The sequence below is a fragment of the Mesoplodon densirostris genome, chromosome 2 (assembly GCF_025265405.1).
Source record: "Mesoplodon densirostris isolate mMesDen1 chromosome 2, mMesDen1 primary haplotype, whole genome shotgun sequence".
NCBI lineage: Eukaryota > Metazoa > Chordata > Mammalia > Artiodactyla > Ziphiidae > Mesoplodon > Mesoplodon densirostris.
The window spans coordinates 136,361,167-136,378,244 of record NC_082662.1 but is presented as its reverse complement, the minus strand read 5'-3'; the positions used below and the strand labels follow the sequence as shown (position 1 = coordinate 136,378,244).

The 17,078-nt window shown below is 35.5% G+C and overlaps 1 long non-coding RNA gene across 1 annotated transcript in view; it reads right to left on the bottom strand.

The window, feature by feature from the left end:
• LOC132483149 (uncharacterized) overlaps positions 1-17,078 on the bottom strand; it is a 49,464-nt gene that overhangs the window by 14,940 nt on the left and 17,446 nt on the right. Inside the window, exon 4 of the long non-coding RNA XR_009531051.1 lies at positions 3,207-3,306. This is a non-coding gene — a long non-coding RNA (uncharacterized LOC132483149). The remainder of the gene's footprint in view (positions 1-3,206; positions 3,307-17,078) is intronic.

Sequence of the window (17,078 nt, the reverse complement as noted above, 5' to 3'; positions counted from 1 at the left end):
TCAAAAATCAGTTTGTTGTTTCAAAGAAATGACCTTTGGTTTCACTGATTTTCTTTGATCTTTATCATTTTCTTCTTTCTGCTTGCTTTGGGTTATTTGCTCTTTTTGTTTTAGTTTCCTTAGGTAAAACTTAGATTGTTGACTTGACACCTGTTGCTTTTCTAATATAGGCATTTAAAGCTATAAGTTTCCCTCTTAGCATTGCTTTAGCTGCAGTCCATAAATTTTTATATTCTTTTAAGCTTAAAATAATTTCTAATTTCCCTTGTGATTTCATTTTTGACCCATGGGTTACTTTATAGTGTGTTTTAAAATTTCCAAATATTTGAAGATCCCCTAAATTTCTTTCTATTGTTGATTTTTCTAATTTAATTCTATTGTGATCAGAGAAACATACTTTGAGTGGTTTCAATCCTTTTACATTTATGGAGAATAAATTTATGAGCTTGTATTCTGCTGCTGTGGGTGAAGTGTTATATAGATCTATTTTTATGTCAAGCTGGTTGATAGTGTTGTTCAAGCCTTCTACATCCTTACTGATTTTCTATTTTTTCCATCAATTATTAAAAGTAGGATACTGATATTTCCCAACAATTTGAACGGTCTATTTCTCCTTTCAATTCTGTAAGTTGTTGTTTCATGTATCTTGGGGCTCTGTTATTAGGTGTATTAGTTTCCTGGGCTGTCATAACAAATTATCAAAAACTAAGTGGCTTAAAACAACAGAAATTTATTCTCTCACAGTTCTGGAAGCTAGAAGTCCAAAATCAGACTTGGCAGAGCCAATAGTCCCTCTGCAGGCTCTAGGGATGAACCCTACCTTGCCTCTTCAAGCCTCTCGTGCCCCCACATGCTCCTTAGCTTGGGCACAGCATAACTCCTATCACTGCCTTGGCAGTCACATGGTCTTCTTCCTTATTCATTTATGTATTCCTTCTCCTCTTCTTATAACACCACCAGTCATTGGATTTAGGTCCCTCCCCCTACCCCATTCCAGTATGATCTTAAATAATTACATCTGCAAAGACTCTGTTTCCAAGTAAGGTCACATTCTGAGGTTCTGGGTGGACCTGAATTTTGGGGAGGATACTATTCAACCCACTTCAGTGTGAATACATTTATAACTGTTGTATCTTCCAGATATATATTGATGCTTTTATCATAATGAAATGTCCCCCTTTGTCTCTAGCAATATTTCTAAAAATCTAATTTGTGTTTTATAAGCTTCATAAAATCAATTAAAAGGCATTCTATCATAGCACTATTTACAATACCCAGGACATGGAAGCAAGCTAGGTGTCCATCAACAGATGAATGGATAAAGAAAATGTGGCACATATATAGAATGGAATATTACTCAGCCATAAAAAGATATGAAATTGAGTTATTTGTAGTGAAGTGGATGGACCTAGAGTCTGTCATACAGAGTGAAGTAATTCAGAAAGAGAAAAACAAATACTGTATGCTAACACATATATATGGAATCTAAAAAAAATATGGTTCTGAAGAACTTAGGGGAAGGACAGGAATAAAGACGCAAATGCAGAGAATAGACTTGAGGACACGGGGAGGGGGAAGGGTAACCTGGGATGAAGTGAGAAAGTGACATTGACATATATACACTACCAAATGTAAAGAGCTAGTGGGAAGCAGCCGCATAGCACAGGGAGATCAGCTCAGTGCTTTGTGACCACCTAGAGGGGTGTGATAAAGGAGGGTGGGAGGGAGACGTAAAAGGGAGGGGATATGGGGATATATGTATACGTATAGCTGATTCACTTTGTTATACAGCAGAAACATAACATTGTAAAGCAGTTATGCTCCAAGAAAGATGTTAAAAGAAATAAAAAAATTAAAAAAAGAGGCATTCTATATCCTTTCATATTCTAGAAGAGATTATTATATATATTATGAAACTCACTTATTCCCTGAAAACCTTAAAGAAAAACTAAGTAGAAAATCTGCCTATCAACTTTTTAATAACATTTATAACTTCTATCATGAATAGTCATCTATATGAGCTTTTTTAAAACTTCTTGAGTCAATCTTGGCAATTTAGAGGTAGTACAGTACAGTGTAGTGTTTCTCAATAGAAGTTCTATCTACATTTTGGATGGGTCAATTCTTTATTGTTCAGGACCATCCTCACACTACAGGACATCTAACATTTTGGGTCTTTATTCACTAAATGCCAGTAACTTTCCTCAGTCTTTATAAAAACTAAATCATACCCCCTATGCATTTCCATATGTTTCTTAAGGAGTCATTTGAGAACCAAAGACATAGTAGTTTAGAAAGTGGACTACAGAGCCAGACTTCTTGGGTTTGAGTACAAGCTCTGACACTACTGAACAAAACTTAGTTAAGTTACTTGACATCTCTGTATCTCAGTTTCTTTATCTGTAAAATCAGAATAGTAATGATACCTATTTAATTATTATTGTGATTATTAGATTGACAGATGTAAAGTTCTTAAAACAGTGGTACATAGTAAGTGTTTGATATTAGCAAATATTATTCCACAAATTTGTCATCTCAACAAGTTTTTATGTGACAGGATATTTTTGAAATATTAAGTTTTTTTCACCTATTAGTTCATTTTTTTCCTTATCCCTCCTCCCATACTCCTTTTAAGCAGCTAGGCAGTTGTGAGCTTGTTGCTTTAGGGAAGGGATAAACCAGGGTAGTAAACAGAAAAAAAGAAGTCTTCTTGAACTTGATTTCTAAAAATGTAAGCCATTTTGGAAATAGAGAAGGTTCCATATATAGATAAAATATTTGGGAGAAATATAACTCGAAAGAACTAGACTCAATCTCACCTCCCTAGAACCCCACCCTGAGCTACAACAAGACTAGAAAGAAATTCCCCCAGACTAAGGAAGAGGAGGATATTGTGGGGAAGTAATAAGAATATAGACATTGATAAATCCCCAAAAGATAGGCCCTGTATCCTGATTCACAGAGTACCAGGGAAGTAGTAAAAATCCACACAAATATGAGTAACCTAAGGCAGGGGAAGAGAGAAGCTGTACTCTGAGCCTTGCGGTAGTCACATGATATCAGAGAAGAAGTGACTGGGAGAGGAGATTATGCTGAACAGGCTTTAAATAGGCTTGCGTTTAGTACCCCTGCATGGCAGTGAGAAGCAGAATTATGCCCACACTCCTACATGTGACGTGGATGTAACAGGGAGAGAGCCACCATACCTGAAAGGACTAGGCAGACAGGAATGAAGACATCTCAGTCGCAAATGGTGTGGATCAATGACTGAGGACCAGACTGAATGATGGACATCTCAGAAGATACCTGTGTGAACAGATAACACTGAGGACCAGGTAAGTATCTTCCCCTCACCCATGCCTTGGAAACACAAAGACCACCTCCCACCTCCTCACCCCTCTACCTGTCCCCCTCCTTGACTCAAAGGAAGAAATTCCAAACTGGCTGAGATCAGGTTTCCATACTCTCCAATAAGCTAGGGCTTCAAGAAGAAAATGAGATGAATTATAGAAAAATAAACTTACATTTCCTGTGTAACTGTGTTGTGGACAGATCAATACTCATACCTTAGCATAGTGTTGTTCATATTATTCTCTTTAAGTGTTTAGAGCTATGTATCTATTGATCTATATATCCCCATTTTACTTTTGTTTGTATTTTCTTTTTTTTAGTAGGTTTGTTAAGGTTTGACCATTTTATTGGCATTTTTCAAAAATTCAGCTCTTGGATTAACCTACAGTCTATTTTTCCTGTCTCTTAAAAGTCGCTAAAGGTTTTATCTTTACTATTTTTTTCTCCTATATTCCTTTCAGTTGTGTGTTAGTTGTTCTTTTTCTAATTTCTTGACTTGAAAGTTCATTTCTTTCATTTTTAAAATAAAAATATTTACTCTAATGAATTAGTTTCTGACTTAGGGGGATACTGTTTTCTGGAATTTGAAAGTTATGTAGAATTAAAATATATGATACAACGGTGTGAAAGTCAGGAGGAAGGTAAAGGAGTCAAAGTGTTCTAAGATCCTTCCCTCATCTAAGTGGAAGTTAAAAGTGCCAACTAGGGCCTCCCTGGTGGCGCAGTGGTTGAGAGTCCGCCTGCCGATGCAGGGGATACGGGTTCGTGCCCCGGTCTGGGAGGATCCCATATGCCGCGGAGCGGCTGGGCCCGTGAGCCATGGCCGCTGGGCCTGCGCATCCGGAGCCTGTGCTCCGCAATGGGAGAGGCCACAACAGTGAGAGGCCCGCATACCGCAAAAAGAAAAAAAAAAAAAAAAAAGTGCCAACTAACATGAGTCTTTGATAAATCAAGGATGTATGTTATCATTTATAGGATAACCAATATTAAAAGAAACCCAAATTAAAGGAAAAAAATATAAAATATATTAAAAAGAAGGCAAAAAGAAAAAAAATACAGAGTAAGTGGGAGAAATAGAAAGTACATAGTATAATGGTAGGTGTAACAGAAATATATCAGTAATTATATTAATTCTTAATGGCCAGATTTTTTAAAAATGAAGAGTGTCAGACTGGATGAGAAAATAAAACCCAACTATATGCTGTTTACAAGAGACATCTAAAATTAAAAATACAGAAAAGCTGAAAGTAAAAGAATGGAAAAAAATGTACCAAACAAACATGAACCCCTAATCCCCCCCAAAATCTGGTGTAGCTATATTATTATCAGATAAAACTGACTTTAAGGTAACAAATATTACTTGAGATAAAGAAAGTAAATCCATAATAATAAAAGGTAAAATTCACCAGAAGAGTTAATAATTCAAAATTTAAATATACCTAATAACACAGCTTCAAAATATAAGAAGCAAACATTGCAAAAAAGTACAAGAAATAGACAAATCCACAATCATAATGAAAGATTTTAAAACACCTTTTGTAATTGGTAGAAAAAGCAGATAAAATATCAGTAAGACAATAAATGATTTGAACAACCAAATTAAATGTGTTAGACAAGGATAAGTTATATTAAAGTATAATAACAACAACCCTAGAATCTCAGCAGTTTGAACACACATTGTGTTTAACACAAACAACACTGTGTGTATCACATTGCGCGTACCTTACAATTTAGCAATTTCATTTTTAGATATGTAATCTAAAGAAATTTACACATGAGCACCAGGAAAAATGTATAACATATTCATAGTAGAATTGTTTGCAATAAAAAAAATCAGAGACATCCTAAATGTCCATTCATGGGACAATGGATAAATTGTGCTTTATTCAAACAATAAAATATTATACAGCAGTATAAATTTATGAAATACAGCTATATGAAAAGATAAATAAATCATAGAAACAAAATATTTTGTGAAAAATCTAGACACAGAAAACTATATATGGTATGATACTATTTTTATAAAGCTCAAAACTAGGCAAATTAAACATAATAATGTTTATAGATACATTTGTAATAAAACTACTATCAAGGGACTTCCCTGGTGGCGCAGTTGTTGGGATTCTGCAATCCCAATGCAGGGGGCCCGGGTTAGATCCCTGGGCAGGGGAGTAGATCCTACACGCATGCCGCGGCTAGGGGCTCACATGCCACAACTAAGGAGCCTGCCTGCTACAACTAAGACCTCGTGCAACCAAGTAAACAAATAAATAAATAAATATTTTGTAAAAAATAAAATGCTACTATCAAAATGTACGGGAGGAGGTGACAAAGTTTAGGATAGTATTACTTCTGATAGGGAGTCAGGTAAATGCAAGAAGATTGAATAATACTAGTAGATATAATATTGGTAATGTTCTAGTTCTTAAGTTAAATAACAGGTTCATAGTGTTATTTTTATTATTATATGTCTAACTTTTATGTATATTATACATATTCTTTTGTATGCATGTTATATATTAAATACATTAAATTTAGAGAAGTTGGTGATCTATTTCTGTAACATAAGACTGTAGTCTTATACATTCATATATACATATCGATTTCATTTATTTCATTTTCTGCAATTGCTAGAGAAAGAACCTAAGGATATGTAACAAATGTTTAAGAAGGATAACCCCAGGAAAGTGGAATAAAGAGTGTGGCCATTCACCTTTTATCTATCTCTGTATTATTTGCATTTTTCAAAGCACATATGCTATTTTTGTAACTATGCTAACATCAAAAAATCAAAAGAATTGCAAATGTATTTTAACTATCTGTATAGTTTTCTAAGTAGAGTATTCCCCCCTTATCTGCAGGGGATAGTTCAAAGTCCCCCAGTGGATGCCCGAAAGTGGGAATAGTACCATACCCTATATATACTGTGTCTTTTCCTATATATACATACCTATGATAAAGTATAATTTATAAATCAGGCACAGTAAGAGAATATCTGAATTGCCAGCATCACTACTCTTTGGCTTTGGGGCCATATTAAGTAAAATAGGGTTACTTGAACACAAGCGCTGTAATACTGCAACAGTCGATGATCTGATAAATGAGATGGCTACTAAGTGACTAATGAATGGGTAGCAAATACAGCGTGGATTGAAGATCTGATAACTGAGATGGCTACTAAGTGACTAATGGATGGGTAGCAAATACAGCGTGGATTAGCTGGACAAAGAGATGATTCACATCGAGGAGTGGACAGAGCAGGACAGTGTGAGATTTCATTATGCTACTCAGAATGGACACACAATTTAAAATGTATGTTGTTTATTTATGGAATTTTCCATTTAGTATTTTGGACCACAGTGTACTGCAGGTAACTGAAACCTCAGAAAGTGAAACTTCAGATAAGGAGTGATTACAGTATTTGAAAAGAAAAAGAACACTATTATATTAGGTTAGCTCCATGTTAGCTACCATGTTAACCACTCCTTCCCTTATATCTCTTCAAAGTTCCCTGTATAGATTTTGTTTGTGTAGGTTTTCCTTAATTAGGAAGAGCAGATTATTCTAATAGCCAAATTTTATTCTTATATTAAATTATTCACTATTACCTACTTTTCTTTCTTTTCTCCACTTACTCCTTTTCTCTCTTCTGTCTTAATTCTTCCCTTGGTAGGAGATAAAAGTTTTTAAAAGAATTGGAAGTTTTAGATATATCATTACAAGTCATTTTTATTGATTAAAGAATCTGAGGAATTAGAATTAAGACTGATATAATTTTATTGAAGTATAGTTGATTTACAACATTATATTAGTTTCAGGTGTACAGCATAGTGATTCAGTATTTTTACGGATTATAATCCATTAAACTTATTACAAAATAATGGCTATAATTCCCTGTGCTATACAATACAGCCTTGTTTCTTATCTAATTAATACACAGTAGTCTGTATCTCTTAACCCCATACCCTTAATGTGCCCCCTCCCACCTCCCCTTCCCCATTGGTAACCACTAGTTTGTTTTCTATATCCATGAGTCTGTTTCTATTTTGCTATATACATTCGTTTGTATTATTTTTTTGATTCCACTTAGAAGTGATGATATACAGTATTTTTTTCTCTGCCTGACTTATTTCACTAAGCATAATATTTTCTAGGTCCATCCACATTGCTGCAAATGGCAAAATTTCATTTTTATTGCTGAGTAATATTCCATTGTGTGTGTGTGTGTGTGTGTGTGTGTGTGTGTGTGTGTATATATATATATATATATATATATATCACATATTCTTTGTCCATTCATCTGTTGATAGCCACTTGGGTTGCTTACATATCTCGGCTATTGTAAATAGTGCTGCTATGAACATTGGGGTGCCTGTATCTTTTTGAATTAGTGTTTTTGTTTTTTCCAGATATAAACTCAGGAGTGGAATTGCTGGATAATATGGTAGTTGTATTTTTAGTTTTTTGAAGAACCTCCATAGTGATTTCCATAGTGGCTACACCAATGGAATGTTGGCATTTGTTATTTATAGACTTTTTGACGATAGTTTTTCTGACAGGTGTGAGCTGATATCTCATTATTGTTCAATTTGCATTTCTCTAATAATTAGCAATGTTGAGCATTTTTTCATGTGCCTGTTAGTCATCTGTATGTCCTCTTTGGAGAAATGTCTATTCAGGTCTTCTGCCCATTTTTGATTGGGTTTGTTTGTTTTTTTGGATATTGAGTTGTATGAGCTGTTTGTATATTATGGATATTAACCCCTTGTCAGTCATACCCCTTGCAAGTATTTTATCCCATTCTGTATGTTGTTTTGTTTTTACGTTTTGTCAATGGTTTCCTTTGCTGTGCAAATACTTTTACGTTTAATTAGGTCCCATATGTTAATTATTGCTTTTACTCCCTTTGCTTTAGAGGAAAGATCCAAAAAAATATTGCTACGATTTATGTCAGAGAGTGTTCTGCCTATGTTCTCTTCTAGGAATTTTATGGTTTCAGGTCTCAAATTTAGGGCTTCAACACATTTTGAGTTTATTTTTGTTTATGGTATGAGGAAATATTCTAATCTCATTGTTTTAAATATAGCTATCCAGTTTCCCAGCACCAACTGAAGACACTGTCTTTTCTCCATTGTATATTCTTGGCTCCTTTGTCATAGATTAATTGACCATAGGTGTGTGGGTTTATTTCTAGGGTCTCTATTGTGTTCCATTGATCTATATATGTTTTTGTGTCAGAACCATGTTATTTTGATTACTGTAGCTTTATACTATAGTCTGAGGTCTGGGCAGGTGGTACCTCCAACTGTGTTCTTTCTTCTCAAGGTTGCTTTGGCAATTTGGGGTCTTTTGTGGTTCTATATGAATTTTAGGATTATTTGTTCTTGTTCTGTGAAAAATGTAATGGGTGTTTTGATAGAGATTGCATTAAATCTGTAGATTGCTGTGGGTAGTATGGCCATTTTCACAATATTAATTCTTCTAATCCAAGAGCATGGGATAACTTTCCATTTCTTTGTATAACCTTCAATTTCCTTCATCAATGTTTTATAGTTTTCAGAGTCTTTCACCTCCTTCTTTAAGTTTATTCCTAGGTATTTTATTCTTTTTGATGCAATTTTAAATGGGATTTTTAAAAACTTTCTCTGATAGTTCATTATTATTATATAGAAAAGCATCAGATTTCTGTGTATTCTTGTATCCTGCAACTTTGCTGAATTCATTTATTTTAATAATTTGGGGGTGGAGATTTTAGGTTTTTCTATATAAACTATCATGCTATCTGGAAATAATGACAGTTCTACTCCTCTTTCAATTTTGATGACTTTTGCTTCTTTTTCTTGTCTAACTGCTGTGGCTAGAACTTTCAGTACTATGTTGAATAGAAGTGTGAGAGTGGGCATCCCTGTCTTACTCCTGAATTTAGTGGGAAGGCTTTCAACTTTTTACGGTTGAGTATGATGTTAGCTCTGGAATTGTCATAAATGTCCATTATTATGTTGAGATATATCCCTCTGTACTCACTTTGGTAAGAGTTTTTATCATGAATGGATGTGAAATTTTGTCAGATGCTCTTTCTGCATCTATTAAGATAACCATGTGATTTTTATCCTTCCTTTTGTTGATGTTGAACCATCCTTACATCCCTGGAATAAACCCAATTTAATCACAGAGTACAATCCTTTTTATTTACTGTGGGATTCAATTTGCTAATTTTTTATTGAAGTATAGTTGTTGAAAATGTTTCAAGTGTATAGTAAAGTGATTCAGTTATATGTATGTATTTTTTTCAGATTTTTTCCATTATGGGTTATTACAAGATATTGAATATAGTTCCCTGTGCTATACAGTAGGCCCTTGTTGTTATCTATTTTATATATAGTAGTGTTTACCTGTTAATCCCAAATTCCTAAGTTATCCCCCCCACCCCCAACTTTCTCCTTTGCTAACCATAAGTTTGTTTTCTATGTCCATGACTCTATGTCTATTTTGTAAATAAGTTCATTTGTATCATTTTTTTGATTCCACATATAAGTGATATCATATGACATTTGTCTTTCTCTGTCTGACTTACTTCACTTAGTACGATAATCTCCAGGTCCATCCATGTAGCTGCAAATTGCATTAATTCATTCTAGCATTCTATTTCATTGAGCAATATTCCATTGTATATACATACCACATCTTCTTTATCCATTCATCTGTCCATGGACATTTAGGTTGCTTCCATGTCTTGGCTATTGTAAATAGCACTGTTATGAACATTGGGGTTCATGTATCTTTTTGAATTTGTGTTTTCACCTTTTCCAGATATATGCCCAGGAGTGGGACTGCTGGATCATATGGTAACTCTACTTTTTAATTTTTTAAGGAAACTCCATAGTGTTTTCTATAGTGGCTGTACCAATTTACATTCCCACCAACAGTGTAGGAGGGTTCTCTTTTCTCCACGCTCTCTCCAGCATTTATTATTTGTAGACTTTTTATGATGGCCATTCTGACCAGTATGAGGTGATACCTCATTGTAGTTTTGATTTGCACTTCTCTAATAATTAGTGATGTTGAGCATCTTTTCATGCGGCTGTTGGCCATCTATGTATCTTCTTTGGGGAAATGTCTGTTTAGGTCTTCTGCCCATTTTTTGATTGGGTTGTTTGTTTTTTTGATGTTGAGCTGTATAAGCTGTTTGTATATTTTGAAACTTAAGCCATTGTTGGTTGCATCACTTGCAAATATTTTCTTCCACTCCATAGATTGCCTTTTCATTTTGTCAATGGTTTCCTTTGCTGTGCAAAACCTTTTAAGTTTAACTAGGTCCCACTTGTTTGTTTTTGCTTTTGTTTCCATCACTCTAGGAGATGGATCCAAAAAAATATTGCTGTGATTTATGTCAGAGTATTCTATGTTTTCCTCTAGGAAATTTATAGTATCCGATCTTGCATTGAGGTCCTTAATCCATTTTGAGTTTATTTTTGTTATTGTTTCATTTTTGGCTGCACTGTGCAGCTTGCAAGATCTTAGTCCCCTGACAAGGGATCAAACTGGTGTCCTTGTCAGTGAAGGCACACAGTCCTAACCATTGGACTGCCAGGGAATTCCTGAGTTTATTTTTGTATACGGTGTTAGAGAATGTCCTAATTTCATTCTTTTACATGTAGCTGTCCTGTTTTCCCAGCACCACTTATTGAAGAGACTGTCTTTTCTCCACTGTATATTCTTGCCTCCTTTGTCATAGATTAACTGACCATAAGTGTGTGGGTTGATTTCTGGGCTTTATATCCTGTTCCATTGATCTATGTGTCTGTCTTAGTGCCAATACCATACTGTTTGGTTACTGTAGCTTGGTAGTATAGTCTGAAGCCAAAGAGCCCGATTCCTCCAGTGCTGTTCCTCTTTCTCAAGATTGTTTTGGCTATTTGGGGTCTTTTGTGTTTCCATATAAATTTTATAATTATTTGTTGTAGCTCTGTGAAAAATGCCACTGGTATTTTGATAGGGATTACATTGAATCTGTAGATTGCCTTGGGTAGTATGGTCATTTTAACAATATTGATTCTTACAATCCAAGAACATGGTATATCTTTCCATCTGTTTGTGTTGCCTTCAATTTCTTTCATCAGCATCTTATAGTTTTTGTAGTATATGTTTTTTGCTTCCTTAGGAAGGTTTAGTCCTAGGTATTTTGTTCTTTTTTGATGCTATGGTAAATGGGATTGTTACCTTAATTTCTAGTTCTGATAGTTCATTGTTAATGTATAGAAATGCAACAGATTTCTGTATATTAATTTTGTATCCTGCAACTTTATCAGATTTATTGATGAGCTCTAGTAGTCTTCTGGTGGTGTCTTTAGGATTATCTATGCATAGTATCATGAGATCTGGAAACAGTGATACTTTTACTTCTTCCTTTCCAATTTGGATTCCTTTTCTTTTTCTTCTCTGATTGCTATGGCTAGGACTTCCAAAACTATGTTGAATATAAGTGGCAACAGTGGGCATCCTTGTCTTGTTCCTGATCTTAGAGGGTTGATTTGCTAATATTTTGTTGAGGATTTTAGCATCGATGTTTATCAGAAATATTGGCCTTTAATCTTTTTTTTTTTTGTACTGTCTTTGTCTAGTTTTGGGGGGTGATGGTGACCTCATAGAATGAATTTGGGAGTGTTCCATCTTCTTCAATTTTTTGGTAATACTTTGAGGAGGATAGGTATTAGCTCTTCATTATATGTTTGGTAGAATTCCCCTGTGAAGCTGTCCAGTCCTGGACTTTTGTTTGCTTGGGAGTTTTTCTTATTAAAAATTCAATCTCACTACTAGTGATCAGTGTGTTCAAATTGTTTGTTTCTTCTTGATTCAGTCTTGGCAAGTTGTACGTTTCTGGAAATTTGTCCATTTTTTCTAGGTTGTCTAATTTGTTGGCATGTAACTGTTCAAAGTATTCGCTCATGATTTTTGTATCTCTGTGGTACTGGTTTTTATTTCTCCTCTTTAATTTCTTATTTTATTTATTTGGGTCCTCTCTCTTCTTCCTGAACCTAGCTAAAAGTTTATCAATTTTGTTTATTTTTTCAAAACAACAGCTCTTGGTTTCACTGCTCTTTTCTATTTTTTATCTCTATTTTATTTATTTCCTCTCTGATCTTTATTATTTCCTTCCTTCTGCTGACTTTGGCCTTTTTTTTTTTTAATTCCTTTAGGTGGTAAGTTAGGTTGTTTCTTTGAGGTTCTTTTTTGTTTCTTGAGGAAGGCCTGTATCTCGATAAACTTCCCTCTATTTTGACCTATAACTATATATGTCTTGTTTTAAACTGGTAGTCAGTTAAGTTCAAACACATTCTAAAAGACGTACATTTTTACACTCCTCCCCAACATTTAACTGTTTACTGTAGTTACAGTTGCTTTTACAATTCTTTGTCTTTCAGTCTTCATACTGGTGTATTTAAGTGGTTTATCCTCAGTCATTACTGTATATTTACCTTTCCTAGTGGGATTTTACCTTTCCTATAGATTCTTCTTTTCCACTTAGAGAAGACTCTTCTACATTTCTTTTAGGATAGGTTTAGTATTGATGAATTCTCAGTTTTTGCTTGTCTGAGAAGTTCTTTATCTCTCCTTCTATTCTAAATGATAATCTTGCTGGGTAAAGTATCCCAGTTTGCAGATTTTTCACTTTTAGCACTTTGAATATATCATGCCACTCCTTCCTGGCCTGCAAAGTTTCTGCAGAGAAATCAGCTGACAGCCTTTTGGAGGTTTCCTTGTATATGACTCTTTGGGTTTTTTTCTTGGTGTCTTAAGAATTCTCTCTTTATCTTTAACTTTTGTCATTTTAATTATGCTATGTCTTGGTGTTGGTCTGCTTGGGTTCATCTTGCTTGGGACGCTTTGAGATTCCTGTACCTGGATATCTGTTTCCTTCCTCAGGTTTGAGAAGTTTCCAGCCATAATTTCCTCAAATACATTTTTGATCCCCTTCTCTCTTTCTTTTCCTTCTGGGACCCCTAAACTGCAAATGCTAATATGCTTAATGTTATCTCAGAGATCTCTTAAATTGTCTTCATTTTTTAAAAATTATTCTTTTTACTATTCATTTTTTAAAAATTATTCTTTTCGCTATTTTGATTGGATGATTTCCATTATTCTATATTCCAGATCACTTATGTGTTCTTCTGTACCACTTAGCATGCAATTCATTCCTTCTAGTGTATTTTTTACTTCAGCTATTGAATTCTTCATTTCTGATTGGGTCTTTTTTATATTTTCTAGTTCCTTGTTAAAGTGTTCCCTGTATACATCAATTCTTTTCTCTAGGTCAGTTAACATTTATCACCAATGCTTTGAATTCTTTACCTGGTAAATTGTTTATTTCTATTTCATTATTTATTTTTTTCCAGGGGTTTTCTCTTACTCTTTAAATTGAGAGTAATCACTCTGCCTTTTCATTCTGATTAACTTTCTCTACTTCTATGAATTTAGGCAAAACAGTTACCTATGTGATCTTGAGAGAGTGTTCTTATATGAGAGCATTCCTATACAGACTGCCTGTGCCCAATGCCTTTGGTGGGAAACCTGGATTTGATGTGTATGCAAGTTATGTCTTTCCTGGGTGTGCTGGATGTACCAAGCTATCACCTTGGTAGGGGGTGAGGCTAGAGATTGAGGGGCTAAAGCTGATACCAGGTAGGAGGCAGGACTTCACCTCTGCTTCGTGACTGTCACTGCCCTATTGGGGGTGGAGTCGGATTCCAAGTTGCTGACACAGAAGCCCTGAGGGCTGGGCCCAAGCTGGCTTTGTTCCCTTTAAGTGTGTGTTTTTTCCCTCTCCTTGGACCAGGACGCTTGCCCCAGGGGGGTTAGTGCTGAAGCAAGTGGGATTCCTGCGGTCTCTTGGCTTGAGTTGGCCACAGACAGAGGTCCAATGCGCTGCATATGCATGCACCTGTGGCTCTGCTCAGACGTAGCCTCAGGTGAAAATCTCCTTGTCCCTTACAGCCAATCACTGCCGCCAGCCTCCACCGCCACCGCCCTGTTGTGGAACTACTCTGCCAGGCAGGTGGGCTCCACGTAGACTTTCAGCATATATAGGGCTGTGGTAGAGCCACCACCATCAGAGATCTGGGCTGCTTCTGAGGTGCTGCTTGAGTCAGTGCCAACAACGGCCTCCGCTACCTCATCCAGGCTCAGCTCTGGGACTGGGTCACCTCTGTGTCCCATGGGCGAGTCTTTTCCCTGGTTGTGGCTGCCCCAGATCCAGCGTTGCACTGTGACATGGACTCAGCAGAGCCAAAGTGCTTGCTTGAGTTGGCAAGCACATGGCAAGGTGGTTGTGGGAAACTCTATAGACTCTAGAGCAGACCTCTCTGAACCTTACCCTGCAAGCAAGCCAGCACATATGCACCCTTCATGAGCAGAATCCAAGCTTCCCACCACCCTTCTGTTAGTCCCAGCAGTCCTCCAACCAGCCAAGGGGGCTTGTCTCCCCCACATAGGATCCCAGGACTGGGGCACCAAATCTGTGACTTGAACTACTCACTCCCCAGGGCAGGGGTCTTCCTGTGTAATCTCCTGTTGCCTCTGAGTTCCCTTGAAGGGGCACAAGTCTTGACCCAATCATATTTCTTCCCTTTCTACCAGGTTACATGTGTATCTTTCTTAAAACCTTGGTTTACAGGAGTCCTTCTACCAGTTTCCAGTTAGTCTGCAGTGAAAGTTGTTTCACATTTAGATGTATTTTTGATGTGTTTGTGGGGAGAGGTGAGCTCCACATCCTCCTACTATCTTGATCCAAACTAAAGATTGATAGTTTAATTAACTTTATTATGCTGGTTGGAAAAATCTTGCAAGATACAAATGAATTATTAAATTTAAAATTAATTATTAAAAAATTAAATTAATTATTTAATTTCAATTGTATCCCAGTATTATAAATATGTGGCACTTAGGAGCCCATCTGAGGGAAAATATTCCTGTGAGTCCACTAGAATCCAACTTCTATTTAATCTAGAAAGCATAGGTGTTATGCTTATCAACAAGAACTACATGAATGCATCTACTAAATATCAATACTTTATAGGGAAAGATAAAAAGCGAATTATTTCAATGAGAAAATGGGAAAGGAGACTATTGCCTGCTGCCATATTAACCACTCCATGCTGTAAGAGACAACCATATTCCTGATTGGAAATGAAAGTTCTCTATGTGATTTTCTTTTTGTATTATCCAGCTTTGGGGATTCAAAGTTTCTTGAATCTGTAGTTGAGGTTTTTCATGTTTTGGAAAACATCTGGCCATTATTCTCTTCAAATATTTCTTTTTCCTCATTCTTCTCTCTTTCTTAGATTCCAATTCTACGTTAGATCTTTTCATGTGTCTCACACGCTTTTGATGCTCTCTTCTGTATCTTCTATTCTTTTTTCTTTCTCTTGATTTGACTTCTAGTTTGCTAATTCTGTCTTTTGTTTAATCTGCTGGCAAATCTATCTAAATTGTTAATTTTAAATAATGCACTTGTTATTCCAAAATATTCATTTGATTATTTTTATAGTTTATAAATCTCTACTTTCTTGAACATATTAATCATAATTATGTAAAATTCATTGTCAGATAACTCAAATATCTGGGTTACCTGTAGCCTAATCTTGTTCTTTAGTCATGTTAGAATATCTTATCATTTTTTGCTGAAAGGTATTTTGTGTTACAAAATTCTAGAGGCTCTAGATGATGTTATCTTCCTCCCAGGATGATTCACCCTTCTTCCACTAGGCAAACAGAGTGATGGATGATCATCTAAACCCAGTCAGGGGCTGTACTGGGATGATATTACAATCCTGGTAAGGCTCAATTTACCTCTGATTCATCCTTGCCCTCCTGTGTTTTCAACAGAGGGCTTATTGTATTCTCCAGCCCCTGGTGAGTCCCAAACTCTAATCTTTGTATCATTTTACCTCTCCATAGTTCTTTCCTCTCTAGATTCTTAATCCCTCTAGTTCTCATTGCCTTAGCAGCTCTTCATTCCTTTAAACAGATAATTTTCTTCATTTTATCTAGTTGTTTATGGTGGAAGCACTGGTTTGCTACTAACCTCTTATCATCTCAGTGGAAGCAGAAGTCAATAAAGGAAATTCATTTACAGGCATAAACCCACAACTACAGACAGATAGGACTTAAATGTCCTTCTTTTTCCTAGAAGTTACTAGGAGAGATGTTCCAATAAAATAAAGTAGAAAACAAAGGAAGAAAAAACCCCACAGAATCCAGAAAACAGGTGAACAAACTGAAGAGAGAGGTAAAGGAAATCTCAGAATGAAGATGAAAGATTCTAACTTCACAGCTGTTTAACAGGCCTAGAGAGCAGTAATTTCAGATGGAGCATGTTAAAAGGATCCAGGACAGAATCCCCAAACTGAAATTAACAGTGTACCAAATGTGTTTGAACATTTTGAAAGGCAATTTAGACTACTATTATATGTCACAAACACAGAAAATGAAACAAATTTTTAAAAAGATAATTATTAAGTGAAAAGAAAACAAAAAGTTGTGCTAGAAAGGAAACCATTATATGGCTCAGCTGTGAACAGCATTTAAAAAGTCATAATAATGAAATTCTTGAATAGTGAAATTATCAGTTATGATAATGAAATCCTATTTAGAAGGATGGGAGAAAGGAAGTGAATTTGGGGGGGAAGTAAAAAGAAGTAGCTAAATTCTTATCTTCCATAGAACCTAAA